The sequence below is a fragment of the Lycium barbarum genome, chromosome 8 (assembly GCF_019175385.1).
Source record: "Lycium barbarum isolate Lr01 chromosome 8, ASM1917538v2, whole genome shotgun sequence".
Classification (NCBI taxonomy): Eukaryota; Viridiplantae; Streptophyta; class Magnoliopsida; order Solanales; family Solanaceae; genus Lycium; species Lycium barbarum.
In genome coordinates, this window is record NC_083344.1 from 66,726,307 (window position 1) to 66,742,048 (window position 15,742).

Here is a 15,742-nt window from a genome sequence, read left to right on the forward strand (position 1 = left end):
TGAGTAAAACGGTTGGTGGCACGCCTGCTGTCCTATTACAACCCTGCATCACAGAAAAATCGTGAGTTTCCTAAAGGGCCAATTAGTGTCATTGTCCTCCCATCTGGCGGCTCCTATTGATGCTCTTCTGAACCCTCTTGGGCTCGGTATTTCGAGAGATGGTTTAGAGCGTACTTATACCAATGGGTATATTTTGAAAATCTAAAGTAAAATTTATAAAGTGCGCGTCATTTTATTTGAACAAAAAAATCTTTTGTCATGACATGTGTCTTTGAATGAGGTCTTCCGACTCTCCCAAGAGGTACGATTGCTGACTCTCTGAACGGACAAGGTTTTTTTAGATCTTTTTTAGAAAATTCCACCCCAATTTTTCTGGATCTTTTCTGAGCCACCATTGCTTTATCATGTTATTCAGGAATTTTTGAGGTTCCCTAAAAACATATGCACCAGTTTATGACCTTTGTTTTGTCGTTTTCCTTGTTGATTGTTTCTGGTATGAATTTTTGAGACTCTCTAAAAAATCCTTCCCCAGTGTAAAGTTGGCGCTGGCTGACTCTGGCACCGGTCCTTGTATCTTATCTCATCGAATCTTCCTGCTTTATTGTCTATGAGATTTTCCTAATGGCTTCTTGGGTTTTTTTGTTATAACGACCGAGCTTGAAACCGCCTACGTATCCTATCACAGTAGAAATTCGGGTCGAACTTAGATCGGAAACAAAGTAACTGAATTTTGGTTTTTTACTAATAAAGCGACCTGGTCTGATGTGGATTTCTTACGTATCCCACTATGGGGAAGTCAGGTCACTGCATAGTTCATTACATTGCGAATTTATTTTTTCCTGTTCTATTACAAGGTACGATTACAAGCAAAAGATATGATTACATGGGAATAATGTTGCGATTACAAGAAAATGGAATCCTAAACGTAATATCTCTTGAGCGCATCTGCGTTGATAGCTTTGGGCCACTCTTGTCCGTCCATTTCGGCTAGGACTATGACTCCTCTTGATAGAATCTTTCTTACCATGTATGGTCCTTGTCAGTTTGGTGCAAATTTTCCTTTGTATTCTTCTTGGGGAGGGAATACTCACTTGAGTACAAGTTGTCCAATTTGAAAGAGTCGGACTCTGACCTGCTTGTTGAAGGCTCGAGACATTCTTTGTCTATACAGTTGTCTATGGCATACTGCCACCATTCTCTTTTCATCTATCGCGGCCAACTGCTCGTAGCGGTTTCTAACCCATTCTGCATTATTTAACTCCACCTCTTGGATGATTCTGAGTGAAGGGATCTCTACCTCTGCGGGTATGACTGCCTCTGTACCGTAAACAAGGATGTACGGGGATTGCCCCGGTGGAAGTTCGGGTTGTCATTCTGTACCTCAACAAAGAAAAAGGCAGCTGCTCGTGCCAATTCCTGTAGTTGTTGATCATTTTTCTCAGGATCCACTTGATGCTTTTTTTGGCAGCCTCTATGGCTCCATTCATCTGCGGCCGATAAGTGGTAGAGTTCATATGGGTTACCTTGAATTGTCCGCAGATGTCCTTTATCAAATGGATGTTCGGAGTGTCACCATTGTCTGTGATGATGGGTTCTGGTACTCCGAAGCGGCATATCAGATTGTTTTTGACAATGTCAGCCACCACCTTCTTAGTTACTGACTTGTGTGAAGTTACTTCTACCCATTTGGTAAAATAGTCGATGGCAACTAAAATGAAACGATATCCATTGGAGGTCGGAGGCTTGATGGGTCCTATGACGTCCATTCCTCATGCCATAAATGGCCATGGTGAGGTCATCGCATGTAATTCTGTGGTAGGAACCTTGATCAGATCTCCGTGTATTTGGCACTGATGGAACTTCTGCACGAATCATGCTCCATTATCATCCAGTAATATCCTATCCTTAGGATTTTCTTTGTGAGGACAAATTCATTCATGTGGGGATAGCATGCCCCTGCGTGCACCTCTTTCAATAATTTCGTAGGCTCTTTAGCGTCTACACACTTGAGCAACCCAAGGTCAGGTGTCCTTTTGTACAATACTTCCTTGTTCAGGAAGAAACCTTTAGCCAACCTCCTGACGGTCTTCTTTTGATTTGCTGAACTCCTGGGGGCTAATCTCCCTGCTACAAGTATGTTTTGATGTCGTCATACTATGGTTAGCCATCTGGCTCAGCCTCGACGTGAGTGCAGTGAGCCTGTTCTTCTCTTAGTGTGATATTCAGAGAGTTAATGTGTGCACTCTCGGGGTGCTAGATCACGGAGGCTATCATAGCCAACGCGTCTATAAACTCATTTTGGGCTCTTGAGGTATGCCTGAAATCGATATTCCCGAATCTCCCACACAGTCTTTGCACTAGATTTACATATGGGAGTATCTTATCGTTTTTGGTCGCCCAATTCCCTTTCACTTGATTTATGAGTAAATCGGAGTCCCCGCTTACCAACAACTCTTGTATGTTCAGGTCCAATGCTATCCTGAGGCCGAGGACACATGCTTCATACTCGACCATGTTGTTGGTACACCTAAAGTTGAGCTTTGGGGCCACCGGATAGTGTTTTCCCTTTTCTGATATTAACACCGCCCCGATGCCTGACCCTTTATAATTGACTGCCCTATTAAAGAACAGTCTTCAACCTGAGTATGGCTTTGTCACCTCTTCCTCCATAGCTATTACTTCCTCATCTGGAAAGAAAGTCCATAAAGGTTCAAGCTCGTCGTATACGGGGCTTTCTGCCAGCAAGTCAGCCAGGGCTTGTCCTTTGATTGCCTTTCGCGCTACGTATATGATGTCGAATTCACTTAATAGAATCTGCCATTTAGCTAACTTTCCCATGGGCAATGGTTGTCGGAAACTATATCTCAATGGATCACTTCGGGATATGAAGTGGGTGATGAACACTGTTGACACCTAATGTTTGACCTCACGTATTTATTTTAAGTACTCAGAGTCCTTGGATGATAAATAAAATAAGTTGTGCACCCTCAAAGGATCCAAATAATTTTTATGAAGATTATTTGGGATAATATTTCACCTCTTTAAATTGATGAAGAGATTTTCAGGATATTATGAATCGTGTGAATAATTGGGGTTCTATAACATTTAGGGAATATTTTATTGGAATTAATCAAAGGAAAAACAATTTTGAATAATTATTTACTTAATTGATTAAATCAAGGAAAATTAGATTAATGATCGACTTATTCTATTTATCATCCAAGGTAATTTGAGTAATTAAAAGAATTGACCATTTTACCCCTCAAACTTTGATTCTATGTGTTTGCATAGTTGTTTAATTAATAAATTATTATGATAATTAATCTGGTAAATTATGTCACGACCCAACCCCGTGGGCCATGACTAGTGCCCGAGCTGGACACTCGTATACGTACCTGTTAAATATAGACAAACTGATTCTTAAGAAATATGGAAACTTGCAAAAGAACCTCAAAGGTTCACAACGTCATCATATATAGGTGTCTAGATAACTTGTCTCCTGAGGAGTCACAACTAATCAAAATATAATATGATACGCAAGCCGACAAGGCTGCCACAACGTATCAATACCATACGCAAGCCGACAAGGCTGCTACAACATGTCAATACCATACGTAAGCCGACAAGGCTGTCATTACATATCAATACCATACGCAAGCCATAGAATAAACTGAACAAAACTTATACACAACCCACACATATGTCTACAGACCTCTAAGAGTATCGATAGTGAAGTATGACGGGACAGGGCCCCGCCGTACCCCTGGGTAAACATATATATACATCAAAAAGGATCTGTACCAAAAGTCTAGGCTCCGGAACAATGGAGCTCTCCAAGACAGCTAAGTAGAAGTCCTAAGCTAGGGAATCGCCAAATCGAGTATCTGTACCTGCAGGCATGAAACGCAGCCCCCCTCCCCCCCTGAAGAAAGGGGGTCAGTACGAGATATGTACTGAGTATATAAAGCATAAAATACAATAAAGAGGATCATGACTGAAATAAGGATCACAGGAGACTAGTATGACATTCAAAATATCAATACACTTGCCTTATAAAATGTAAAACATGCATATCAATATCATATATCATATCTGGCCCACTATGGGACTCGGTGAATAAAGTCATCACATACCACCCTTGGCGCCACAATCACATCATCATATCATCATATCATCATATATATATATATATATATATATATATATATATATATATATATATATATATACCGTATCCCGGCCCTCTAGTGAGGGGCTCGGTGAACAATGCAATGAAACTGTGCACGAGAACGTACCCCGGCCCGGGACTCGGTTAAAGATATATTAACAGTATGCACGAGCAGAGTAGTGAGTAACCATATGCAAATCAAATCATCATCTGAGACTCAATAGAATAGGTAGAATGAACTAACACTTGAACATCAGCGGAGACAATCATGTCAAGTATCCCTCGTATGTCATTATGGATTATGTCAAATGGAACTTCAGGAATCATAGACACGTATCAAGATAATATGAAATAGCTGAGGAAATCAAGAACAATAACCATCCTAGTGTCTCTAAGAATAGGAACTTATACATTCGTCGTTTGTTCGCTTCATATGAATCATGCCAAAAGAAAGAAGGGTTAGCTTTACATACCTGTTATAGGTTAACCGTACCCAAGTTCGCTTTGTCGCCCCTTTAACCTATTTTAATATTAAAGTAACACTATTGTTAGTAAACTATACTTTATAGCTTATAAATCTACAACCAATCACTTATAGGAATCGTTCTTTAGTTCATACTTTCTTGATTAGGATTTTGGTTAGTTAAGAACTTAACTGAAATCGGGCAGCATTTCCTCTATATAACTCGCCTAACCCGAACTTCCAATTAATCTCCTGTTATCACAGCAATACCAACAACACAATAATAAAAATATTCATATCAAATCCTTAAAATCCGGCCCATAAACGACTCAAACAACCCAATAACCTCTCTTAATCCTTTTCCAATCCAAATCATTAACATCTAAGATTATACACCAAACAGACCAACATACGCTTTGTATACGATACGTTATACACTTTTTTCTTCCAAATTTAGGAGCCATAGCAACAACAACACGGCAACAATCAAGAACAACAACACATAAACGTAAAACCACACTTTTAATCTTTCAACTCAACAAAAACAGCCCACAACTTTATGAACATTTAATCCAATTCATATCTCAACAATTCCATATAACAACTACAACCTTAATTATCATAATTCCTTCACTTTTATCACGCAATCAACGACACCAACAACAATTAAACTCGATTAAATCGAGACGACTCCAATTCAACCCAACTCCTAATACCAACGAATTCATGCAATTTTCTTACTTCCAATTTCGTCTAATACAATTTTAATCTTTCCATTACAACACCATTAATCCAATTATACCATAAAAAGAGAAGGTCTTACCTTAATTTAATTGGATCAAATTCTACACTCACTTGCACAAATTGCACTATTTCCTCTTCCTCAATTCAATCCCTTATGTTGCTACCACCTCCTTGGACGTGTAAAATACCTTGGAATTTAATAGGAAGAAGATTTTTTTTTTTACAAAGGGGTTGCCATGGCCGAGAGTTTGGCAACCATGGCTATGCACCTCTTTCTTTTTCAATTAACTTACAATTTGCAAATGAAAGTGAATAGCCAACATTAGTCATTAACTTGACTATATATATGGTGTCCATCCCTAGGACACGTGCCCCCCCCCTATAATGACTCATCAATTTTATTGTTTTGTTTTGTTTTTTTTTAATTCGGTGGGGCCCACTTAAGTATCTAATTAGCTAACTTAATCTTAATTAATTACTAATCCCCACTTAATAATCTAATCATGGTTAATTAATCCCCAATCTTCATTAATGCTTCCATACTAATAGTAATTAGCTAGCAAGCCGTGCATTATTAAAATCGGGATTAAAAAGTCCTTGCCTCATATCTCAAAAATAACCTTATCCTTGAATTCATGTCGATTAGCTTACGAATAATCCAACGTACAAAAATACGGGATATAACAAATTATTTGGGCCAATGTCTGCAAAATGATTTTTAACAAGTCATGTTTTTAAATTAATTAAGTCCTAATAGGCTAATAATTGTTTTTTTATTTGGGATATTTATCTTCGACCCTCCATACATATATATGCATACCATGTATATACAAATATACATTTTGCATATATATGTGTGTATATATACCAGGCCCATCATTTTTTTTAAAAGGGACCAGGCCAAGTCCATAATGGACCAGACCCGGTCCACTAAACGTTTTAAAGAGGGGGGAATACATATACCCCTCCCCCATTTTATTTAAGTCCATGGGAGGGTCATATATGCAAAGAGAAAAAGGGGGAGGCGGCTAGAGGTAAGGAAATGCTGTGGCAGATAGCCTAGCTAATTATGCCATTGATGAGGAGATTTCTGGCACTTTTGAGGAGTGGCTTTAAGTGATAGGGGATTTTAACCTAAAGACAACATAGGAGGGAGGGGGTCAAAAGAACCCTAGCGTCGCCCCGTTGCCACACTACCCCCCCCCCCTTGCTGTTTTCGTTATGTCCAATCGCATTTTGAGCATATAACGCGGAGGAGGACGAAGCATTAATGGCTTCGTTCGTTTCTCCATGAAAATCTGGCCAAACAATCTCTTAAGGCACAACTTACTCTTTTTTTATGATTTACGTCGTTTGGAGTAGTATAGGAGTGATTTGAACCGTTGATTTTGTTTTTGCTGTTAATCTGGGCCATGTATTAATGTTTTCAAGTGAGGACTTGTGGAAATCCATAAGTCCCACATCGGCGTTTCGAGCAATGAGTTGAGTTCTGGGGTTCTATCTATAAATAGAACCCCATTTTCACTAAAAATAAAAGAAAGAGGAGGTTCGTACTTTTAAAGGCTTGAAACTTCACTTTTTTTTTCAAGATTTAAGTTCCCTCAGTTATTATTAAGCTTTGACTGAAAGGTTTAAGTTCCCCTAGTTCTAAAAATATTTATATTTTTATTTGTCGCTTGGTTTTGGTGGCTAAGTTTGGTGTTGGAAGCAAGAAAGCATCCAAGTCCATTGCTTGCCGCAGTTGCACTTGAAAAAGGTAATCACTTATTAGTTTATTGCTTCCATTTAAATTTTTGTCCGTATTAATGTAGTTTGATGTGATTAAGTGTCTTATATATGTGGTTTAGACTGTAGTTCAGATTGGTATGCACATTTGATGTGTGGATAATGACTTGTGTGTTTTGAATTATGGAAAAGGTCTGTTGTGCATTATGCTTGGCTTAATACTGTATGTTCCATTTAATAGTACTTAGTTTAGAGGTTGGCTTAAGGTTACAGGGTCATTAAGTAATATGTTTGGCTTAAGTTCTTGTCTGTTCTGGTTAGAAGTGTGCTTGGCTTAAAGGTTAATTAAAGGGGTTAAAGGGTCTGTCAAGTGAGGTGTTTGGTTTGGTTCTGAGTATTCTATTTGGTAGTGTGCTTGGGTTAGAGATTGTTCTTGGTCTGACTCTGCTTGTTTTGACTTAGGTAATACGTTTGGTTCAATTCTTGGTTGTTCCATTTAGTAGTATGCTTTGCTCCAAAGTTTGGCTGAAAGGTTGAAGATTTGTTAGGTGTATATACTAAGTCTAATTCTGCTTGTCCTACTTAATAGCATGTTTGGTTTGAAGATTGAAGTTTTGTTATGTGTTGTGCTCAGTCTGATTTTGCTTGTCCGACTTGGTAATGTGTTTGTCTTAAAGGGTGCTTAAAGGCTGCAGATTGGTCAAGTGAGATGTTTGGTCTAATTCTATTTATCCCATTTAGTAGCATACTTGGTTGAAAGGTTGGTTTGAAGGGTCAAAACTTGGTATTTTATTCCACATTAACAATATGCTGAATTGGAGCCTTTAAATAATGGTTTTGGGGGGAAGGGGTCTGAACTTGATCAAAAAATGTTCAGTTAGCTTGCATTTGTCTGATTTCTTTTGATTGTAGCAAGCATTGGAAACTTTTTGAATCAACCTCTGAGTGGAATTTATAGAATATGCATGTGCTTAGGATGATTTAAAGGGTCTTTGACACTGCTATAATAAACTGAATTTAGGGCAGCCCTGAGATGGTCTTTGCTTGGTCCAAAATGGTCAATTAATTAGTTAAATAGGTTTGTTAAGGGGATAATTGTTATGCTTGCTTTAACCTAGTAATGATATGCATTTATCTTGAAAAATGGCATTAAAAAGAAAAGAACTTTAAGGATTGGTAGCTTGATAGGAAAATGTGTGTGTGTGTGTGTGTGTGTGTGTAAGTCTGTTTTGGTTCACCATGTGTGGAAATTCCTATGCATGTGTTATATGTAGGAAACTCTTTTCTTTTAAGACTGATCATATAACCTCTGACAATTATAATGATAGGAGAAAATGGGGATAATGGGAAACCTTGATTCAAGTCTGTCTATTTTGTCTTTGTGAAGCTGTTTTTTCTTAATGTTTTGGATTGAGTTCATTAAAGGGAAAACTAACTAAGGCTAAGAAAGGGGTTAAGGATTGTTATATCCCGTAATTTTGCACATTCGGATAAATTGAAATAATTGTGACTTGTAAGAGATAAGGCAATGTTTTGATTTTAGTTAATACATATGTTGTTCATGAAAAATATTGATGCGGAAATATCGAGGAAGGCTAAGGGCAAAAATTTGAATTTCTGAAATTAGTTTCATGAATTACAAATATTAATTAAAGCAAATGGGCTAGGAAAAATGAAAAAAAAAAAGAGAAAGGAGAGGCCCAATCTATGTGGATGGCCGGCCATGGGGAAAAAAGGGCCCAAGCCCATGTGGAAAATTTGACCCATGAAATAAATAAATAAATAAATAAATAAATAAAGAGGGGCCTAGCATTTGTCATCCATTAGAACTTTCAAGAAAAACAAAAGTTAGAGCAAAAAAAAGAAGGGGAATTCGGCCAAGAGCAAGAAAAGGAAACAAAATTGAAGTCTTCCATCTTTGATCCAAAAAATTTATTTCTTCTTGTATTTCTACTAATTCAAAGACCCTCTTCAATGTGGTATAATTTTTGAAGCAAGAAAATTTCTTCGGTGACAAGTGTAAAAATTCTACTCAAGTGGAAAAATTGAAGAAAAGGTAAGAATTTCTAATCTGTTACATGTTATGGAAGATTTATATATGTTATAGTGAGTAGAATTGAATGAAAATCACGGAATTGTTAGGTGTTGTGTGTGGGCCGTGTGGGTGTGTTGTGTGTGTGGCCGTGTGGTGTAAATAGGTGGAGGAAGGATGAATTAATTTTATTTAGTATGTTAGTTGTGTTGTTGTGGCCTTTATAATGTAAGTGAAAGACTAATGGTTCAAGTTGGCATGGAAATTGGTTGTAAGTTGTTGTAGGAAATTATGTGATTTTAATATAGTTTTTATGTAATTATGGAAGTGGAGTTGTTAAAGTGTGAATTGTTGTTGTTGTTGATGAATTTGGAAAACGATAATGCGTCGTTGTAGTTTCGTTGCAATTGTAGAGGTTTCGGGTGGAGTATGGTGTTGGTGGAATCGTTTGAATATTTTGTAGATTGTTTGAAATGCTCTTGAATTGTGTTTGAATGATCTTGGATTAGTAATGAATATGTGAGCGTTGATATTGGCTTGAATGTACGTAGTTGGTTTGAATGTGATATGCTACGTAGAGAAGAAGGTTGCTAATGTTAGAATGCAATTTAAATTGATTCTTGATGTTATTAGTATGGTTGTTGGTATTGTTGGTATAGTTGTTGATGAATTTGGCCGAGGTAAATTCTCGGGGATGTTGAATTTACAGGGGAGATGCTGCCGAAATTTCTGTAGACAAGTACTAGTTAGAATTGAATTTCTAAGTACTTGTAGCTCATGTTTGGTAATTGATAACGCTATTGTATATATTGGGGTGCCCGACACTTGAGTCGGGATTTGGTTAGCGAGCGATCGAGGTATGTAAAGCCTACCTTTCTTTCTTTTGGCATGACCTTTATAAAATGAACAAATGACATATATGTATGCTTCTAAAGAAAATTCTATTCTTAGAGCCACTAGGATGGCCGATGTCTTTGACCTCCATAAGCTATTCCATATGGTTTGATACACACTTATGATGTTCGAAGATTCTAGTTGATATGTTTCCGAATGTTGTTCGAAAAATATTTGATATGGCTAAAGTCTTGGATATATATTTGATACGTACATATGATTCAAAAGGCTCCATTTGATTTGCTTTATAGCGATAGTTGGAAGTTCCATAGTATGATGGTTACTTGATTTTTCAAAAGAAAAGAGCTTCTGAAACGTTTTTAGAAATTCTGTACTTCAAAAGTTCATAACTTTCGTATACTAATTACGATTGACCCGAAACTGATTTCTGAGCCTTCGGATGTCGTAAATATATTTGTCCCTCGAGTTTTGAAATTTATTTATTTATATGCATATGGTTTTCTCACTACTCCGCTCGTGCATACTACTATTACATCGTTCGCCGGATCCCGGGCCGGTTTTGTGATCGTGCGCACTATGATATATTCGGCAGTATGATGTGTTACGGTTCCCGAGCTCCTCGCCATAGGGTCGGGTACCGCTTATATACGGCGTTATGATGTGATATGGCTTATGATATGTTCTGACGTTGTGATATGTTTTGATGATACGATATGTTCGGGGATTGTACGAAGATTTGAAACCTTCTGGAGTATGATGTGTTCTGGCGCCAGCGTCGGAGTGGCGACCACGTTCCTGAGCCCTATGCATGATTTCTATTTGCATTATTTATATTTTCAGCACAGGTTTTGATATACTAATTCTGTATCCATTTTCCATACTCCTTATTTCAATTCTGATTTGGATTACTGTATTTCATGCTTTACATACTCAGTACATATTTCATGCTGACCGCCTTTCTTCGGGGGCTGCGTTTCATGCCCGTAGGTACAGACATTCGTTCTGGTGACCCGCCAGTGTAGGACACTTATTCTGCTATTTGGAGTACTCTTTTGATCCGGAGCTCATATTTTTGGTACATATCTTTTGTTATACATGTTTCTGTATATATGACTATTTGGGGTACGGCGGGGCCCTGTCCCGTCATATGTTTCTGTTATGGTTTGTAGAGGCCTGTAGACATATATGTGGGTCATGGGTCGTGTTTGTTCGATTATGTCTGTGACTTGTGCCTTAAGCGGTCCCGTTTGCTATTATGGCCGAAACGGCCCATATGTTTATATATGTATGTATATTCGGGCAATGTGTATTCCGCCAGCCTGCCGGCTTTTGTATGATATTTCTGTTACAGGTGACCGCGTAAGATGACGTCTGTTCTCAGTATCTGTGCAAAATAACGTATGTTAAACTTGGATAAGTCCTTGATTGTCGATTTGGTAAGCGAATGGGTTTGGGTGTCTAACTAGGACACTAGTCACGGTCCACGGGGCTGGGTCGTGACAAAAGTGGTATCAGAGCGGTTTGTCTTCGGAGTGTCTACAGGCCGTGTCTAGTAAAGTCTTGTTTATCGGTGTGTTGTGCAACACATCTATAAACAGGAGGCTACAGGACATTTAGGGTGTTACCTTTCTTTCGATCTTAGATCGTGCGATAGAGCTGTATGGTTAGGATGGTTCCTTTCTGATAAACTGTTGCGTCTACAGCAAGGCTCCAAAGAGCGATAGCGTCAGTATTATGGGGAAATCGTTTCTGACCCTCCTCCTGCAGGTAATTGTGGATGGACACAAGATGAAGAGGACAGCTTCTGATAGTGGAGGTGCTAAGAAGGCCCCTAGGGTATCTCCAGGACCAAGTAAGAGGAGCCTCAGCTATTCGATTGAGACTAACCCTTCGGAGGACCCCGCAACAATTCCTCCAGAGTTCTTGGCCCCCAGAGCAGAGGATCCCACGGAGGGCAGTTATGATACAGATCCCTCGGAGGACCCGACGACGATACCTCCAGAGTTTCTTACCTCTAGGGAGGGGGATAGTTATGATACAGATCCGTCTGAGCATTTCTCTGTGACACTGGAGGAGGAGATTTCTGGGCCCATGCCAGCTGCTCCTGTGGTGGAGCACTATGTTAGACAGGCCTCCCCGGTGAGTGTTACGGACTACTCCAGTCCCCTATCCTGGCCGTCAGTAAACAAGGAATTGCCTGGTTATCTATACTCCTCCGATTCAGATGCGAGCTATGATGGGAGTCAGACGGGCGGATGGCAGACAGACGATGATGAGGAGCACACTTCGCATGGCAGCTCCCTAGATTAGCCCCGAGGCCGATCGGCTACAGGTATATGAGTTCTCTTTGGAATTTCTATATATATGTAACTTCTGTAGAGTATCATTTGATGGCGGCAAACGCAAATTTAAAAAAAAAAGGGTCGATGACCCAATGGTTATAAGTAACGGCGACTGAGATGTCTCCGCCGCCAGTGTGAATCTAGAAACCCCGGATGAAAGGTAATCATATGTACAGATGGAAGTGAATATTGAGGATTTAAAAGGGCAATACGGTAACTGTATAGTCAGAAAACTAAAAGGATCCTCTCTAGATCGGGGTGGGGACCCGCTACGAGAACGTATTGGAAGTTGTTAAGACCCCGACTTGTCTTAAATTATGTGATAAAGGTTGTGTGGGGTAGTGGATGCAATTATACCGGCATTAACGCATCTAAATGCATTAAAGTTTCGAGGTTAAGCGTGCTAGGGCCAGAGCAATTTTGGGATGGGTGACCCCCTGGGCAATATACATAATTTTCGTAAATATAGATATAAAAGACAAATGGGAATTTGGCGTAACCTAAAGGAAATTAGAGTATGCGGAGTGATTAGAAACCTTAAAGAGGTCGAGTAGGTTAAGGTAGAATAGGCTGGTAAAGAAGAAGAAAGCGCAACGCAGCTTTGGAATGAGAATAAGTTTGAATGAGCATTTGGGAAATGCTTTGTAAGCGAAATGGTAGTAAATGTATGTGTATGCATATGACATCCTATTTATGACCATATCGATCGATTGGCCGGTGAATTATAGTAACCAGTGTTGCGATGTATAGAAGACACTAACTGAACGGAATTTAAGAGACAAGCAAAAGGTATGGTACAGATATCATGAAATAGACGAATACTGATTTCATTACCGGTTAAGAGTGGGAGATTTTAATACAACGATATTTGGGAAGAAAAGAGAGCGAGTAAATGGAAGACAAAGAGATTAAAATGTCGAAAAAAGTGAAAAAGTAATAATATAATTAAGCAAAGCCTCTAAAAGAACCGACGGGCAAATCATGAAACTATTTGCGTAGAAATTTGAAGGACAGATCTGTAAAGGAATTAGAATGAAATAGTATAGGACAAAAGAGGGACAAACCTGAAAAAGGTTAACGGAGGAAATAGGACAAGCATATGGGAGTGCGGAGGATACTCTAATAAGTTGGCGATAGCCAACTGATTACTTGTCTAAGGAAGGACTAAGATAATAAGTTGACGCAGTCGATAAGAAAACTTATGACATGGAATGATGAATCATGTGAAGATTGAGGAATTTGATTTTCGAGGAAACAGAACGAATATGAAGGAAAGGATGACTTGGCCGAACCTTCCATTGAGGAAGGATATAAAATAACTAAAAGATAAATGTGCAGCCGTATCAATACAGTTGCTTTGAACAAGCGAAGCTTTCCTGGAGGGTGACATAGGAATGGGATCGATTCGCGTGTATAAAAGAATACCTTGCGAGCTTCGAAGCCGATGCTACCAAACAACAAGAGAAGAAAGCTATTCCCTAAGAAAGATTAAAGATACTGATGGCTTGATTAACGGAAAAGAGAGTGGCTAGGAAGAAAATAAGCGGAAACGGATATGCATCAAGAGGTTGATGACATTGATAGACGTAAAAGGCAGAGATATGTCAGAATGGAAAGAAAAGTAAGTGTTGGGAATGGAAGCCCTTATGAGTATTCCGATTAAATACGAGAACGTAGTTAGCAAGGAGATAGACAAGACAGACTCCGCAATAAAAGAGCTTCAATTGTAAGAAGGTCGTGGAAAGCGACAGTTACTTAAAGGGCATAGACGTGTGTGGACCCTCTTAAAAAAAAAAGGGGGGGGGGGGGGGGGGGGGAGGGGAGAACATACTAGAATTAAAATGAATTATGATGATTCGAACTCCAGAAAAAAGGAGACTTATTAACTCGGGGCCAGAGTTCGGGGTATGATGGCATATCGTAAAGGTTACGAAAGGACATAGAAATTAATTGACAACGAGTGTACTAAGGGGTAGATACAGGGAGAAAATATGGAAGATACGTGGAGAGAATACTTTATGCTGACACGAGCCTCGATATTACTCAATCATGGTTTTAATTTCCCGTACAGAGCGGAGCTTGCGTAGTATCTAGATATATAAAGATGTGCCCAAGAGGGTAATAAAGAGAGCAAGGAAAGTATACAAGTCAAATCCACAAGGGCAATGAAGAGGATAACAAATCCCAAGAGCGCCTCAGATGACAACTGTCACAATAAAGTAACCACGGATGGTAGTTAATAACTTCTTGAAGAAAGGAAACGAGGAAAGTTGCGGCAAGAACGCAGCTTCCAGTTGCTGAAGGAAAAGTTGATTACAGCTCCAGTTTCGACTCTCCCCGAGGGGCCAGACGGGTATGTTATTTATTGTGACGCTTCCAGTGTGGGAATAGGTTGTGTATTAATGCAGCATGGTCGAGTTATAGCCTATGCCTCCCGGCAGCTCAGACCGCACGAGAGAAATTATCCTACTCATGACCTAGAATTAGCAACGGTAATTCATGGTTTGAAAATATGGCGACATTACTTATATGGAGTTCATGTTGATATTTATACGGATCACAAAAGCCTTCAGTACATTTTTTTTTTAAAAAAAGGAGTTGAATTTGCGGCAAAAAAAATGAGATGGTTCGAATTATTGAAAGATTATGATGTTGATATTTTGTATCATCCTGGAAAAGCCAATGTTGTAGCAGATGCACTTAGCCGCAAGTCTATGGACAGTTTGACCAACGTACAGCCAGAAAGGAAAGAATTAGTTCGTGAAATTCTTCAACTAGCCAGTCTTGGAGTCCGTTTGGCCGATTCTGGGAAATATTGGGGTTTCTGTCCGAGGAGTTGCTGAATCATCTATTATGGAAGAAGTAAAACGACGTTAGTACGAGGATCCTATTCTGGTACAGTATAGAGATGCAGCCCTTGATAAAGAGAAGACCCAGTTCGAGATTTCATCTGACGGGGTATTATTATATAGTGGCAGGTTATGTGTACCTGATGTTGCAGGGCTGCGGCGACAGATTATGGGAGAGGCACATTATGCTCGGTATTCTGTTCACCCGGGGTCAACAAAAATATACCATGATCTCAGATGTTTATATTGGTGGGATGGTATGAAAAGGGACATCGCAGAGTTCGTTGCTCAGTGTCCAAATTGTCAACAGGTTAAGATCAAGCATCAAAAGCCCGGTGGGTGAAACTAAATTGATTGGTCCAGATATGATCCAGCAAGCAGTCGATAAGGTGAAACTCATCCTAGAACGGTCATTAGCTGCCCAGAGTCAACATAAATCATATGCAGATAAATGACGTCGACCTTTAGAGTTCCAGATTGGTGACTGGGTATTTCTGAAAGTGTCACCTATGAAAGGTGTAATGAGATTCGGCAGAAAAGGGAAGCTCAGTCCGCGATATATTG